Source organism: Lissotriton vulgaris, chromosome 1_1, assembly GCF_964263255.1.
Source record: "Lissotriton vulgaris chromosome 1_1, aLisVul1.2, whole genome shotgun sequence".
Taxonomy (NCBI): Eukaryota; Metazoa; Chordata; class Amphibia; order Caudata; family Salamandridae; genus Lissotriton; species Lissotriton vulgaris.
Window position 1 is genome coordinate 944,147,436 of NC_141685.1, and position 3,150 is coordinate 944,150,585.

Consider the following 3,150-nt stretch of genomic DNA (forward strand, 5'->3'; position numbering starts at 1 on the left):
CATTGGAAAGAGGGATATATCTTGATTACATTGGACATAGAATCACTCTATACGAGTATTGACCACCATGTAGGATTGTCTGCAGTCAATCATTATCTGGACACGAAACCACTCAATTGTCACAGTCATAATACCATGTTACTCGAGTTGATAAAGTGGTGCCTCTTTAATAATTTTTTCATGTTTGGAAAAGAACTGTATAAACAATGTAGAGGAGGTGCCATGGGAGCCTGATTCTCTCCAGCTATGCTTGCTTGCATGTTGGCAGTTGGGAGGAACAGGCCCTTAGGGGAACTTATGGAAATGTTTTCAACACCTATGTAGCGCATTGGTTCTGCTATATAGACGATGTCTTTATAGTGTTGAAGGGGGATCAAACAAGTGCAGATATGTTCATAGCAGATATCAACACCAATGATGAAAGTCTGAAATTTACATCGCATATTAGCCATCTAAGGGTTTACTTTTTAGATAATACCATATATGTGGCAGAAGGCAAATTAGAAACAAAACTACACAGAAAACCCACATCTGGCAACTCTACTTTAAATGCCATGAGCTCACATCCTAAGCACCTCATTACAAGCATACCTACGTAGATTGAAAAGGATCTGCAGCACAGATGAAGAACTGTCAAAGTGGACACTAGCATCTCTAGAAAGATTTAGACAGAGGGGATATAGTGAGAGAATTTTAACTGAAGCTTGCAAAAAGGCAGCATTAAGATCTAGGGAACCCCTACTGAATAAAACTAATTGCACTCAGGCAGATGTTCTAGCCACAACAAATGAGACCACTACACCTAGATTTATTACAACTTACAGTCGACAACAGAGGCAAGAAAGAGCAATAGCAAATAAAAACTGGATCATTTTACTTACGGACGAAGTGCTGGCACCTAATTTGCAAACTGTGCCAACACACACTTTTTAGACGTGCCAAGTCTATGAAAACTGAGTTGGTTAATAGTTTCCCGGAAAATCTTTTTAGCACTACATGGTTAAAACCAAGAAAAGGGTTGTTCAAGTGCTCGTCATGCAGGGCCTGCAAATTCAGGAAAAATACAACTCACTATACGGTACCATTCAGTCTGAAAAAAGAAAAATAAAGGGCCATTACACTTGCCGTACTGAGTTTGCCATGTATGTCCTCACATGCACATGTGGTTTTAGTTACATCGGAAGCACCAAACTGCAGGTGCATGTACGCATTTTACAACATTTGCGTGCTATAGTAAACAATGATGTCAATTACCCTGTAGCTTGGCATTTTAAGACAGTGCATGAAAATAATCTCAACTGTCTTAAGTATTATGTGGTTGATGCTATTCATGTCCCCCGACGTGGGAGCAACAGAGAGCTCATGCTTAGGCAATTGGAAACACGTATGTTTATGGAATTCGATAGCAAGGCCCCTACTGGATTAAACACCACAGAGGACCTCCACAATTTTTTGTGAAATAACTTTTTGTAATACAACTTTTTGTAAAATAAGATCAATTAGGTAGTTAATAGGACAGTACGATTAACATTATAGCCTCCCAAAAACAACAGGTTTACATCACCATGAATTGATCATATATTAACTTTTTGAGTATAAAAAATGATCAAATTCCCCCCAAAATGATATGTTTTCTAGATGTGTGTTTTAGCCATATTTATTGTACATGTTTATGGTATTAATATGTTTTTATATAGCACTTTAATATTGCACTTTTTGCACTTTGTTTTTAGACACTTAGCACTTTAATCGCAATGTTTGCACATAGACCGTGGGCATTAGTCAATTTATAAAGACTGTGGATGTATCAGTATCATGCATTTGATAGAGCTTTAAAGAACAGATGAGTTTGAGCAATTAGTGAACCGTAACATAAAATTATATCTCCAAATGTTGCATTGATACAATTAGGTTATCAGATTAAGATGATTTCCAATGTAGCTTCATCAAAGGAGTTTTTAATTTATTTTATGCCGGTCTTTTATTATGATGTGAAGATAGTTATGATTGGGATATTTTAGCATTTATGCTCCTATACACTTGTGCTCCAAAATGTTTTTATATGCTCAAGATTTCAAATGTCATTGATTTTATCTGGTCTTACCTGATATTTATTATATTACCGGCTGGCACTATATGTAGTATTAGGTACTGTTAATGTGATGCTGTGGCCCACTGAGAAGACAAACGTAATGTTAAAGTGTGTTGTTTATGTCTATGGGGATCACATGATACACTAGGATGGTATTTAAATATTCACTGCAACGCATTTCCGCGTATGATCAAGGCTGCTTTGGTGGCCGAAACGCGTAATGACTGGCCCCAAGTGAGAAATAAATATTGATTTCGCCTACCTGCAGAGGAGTTTGTGCTTTCTTCATCACCATGCGGAGGTTGGGGACGGCAAATTTATCGAGTTGAATATATTTAGTGGGCTAAACAGCACTAAAGCAGGCTTCAGATTGTCTTTTTTTTTGATGCGATACGCGTATCCTACGTGCATCCCACGATTTTTAAAAATATTATTTAAAAAAAGTTTTGTTCTTGGGGATGCTTCTCAGACTCCCTGAGGAGGCCTAGGGGGTCAGGGTGTTTCTACCCTGCCCCCTTTGCGTCTTTTGCTCACTTGTTTTTCAGTTTTCTTGTGCCTCGGTTCTACCAAGACACAAGATGGCTGCCAACACTTCCTGGTTTAGAGTCTTGACAAACAGTTGACAGCCAATTAGCATGCAGCTCGTGGTCGTAAGTGTACGTGTATAATCCTCGGACAGTACTTGGTCTATAGATATATCTATGATTTTACTTTTGATTTTCTCAGGAACTACTGCACGGATTTACACCATTTAACTGAAAGCGAACCAAACTCTACCTCTTTGCCAAATGTGGTGTAATTCCGTTCAGCAGTTCGGGCTGTAGCCCGTCTTAAAAGTCCTTATAGAAAATTGCATGGGAAAAACACGTTTTGGGACCCCCCTTTTTTCTCTGCCCCCGCTTGACGAATTACCCCCAAACTTTCAGGGAAGGAGCGGAGCGGAGCAGGCCATCTTTTTGGAGAATTTTGCGAAGATTCATTGACCGGCGCCAAAGTTATTCCAAATAGAATGTTGCGGATTTCCTATGGAAACCAGGTCCTTACTATGACTACCTACT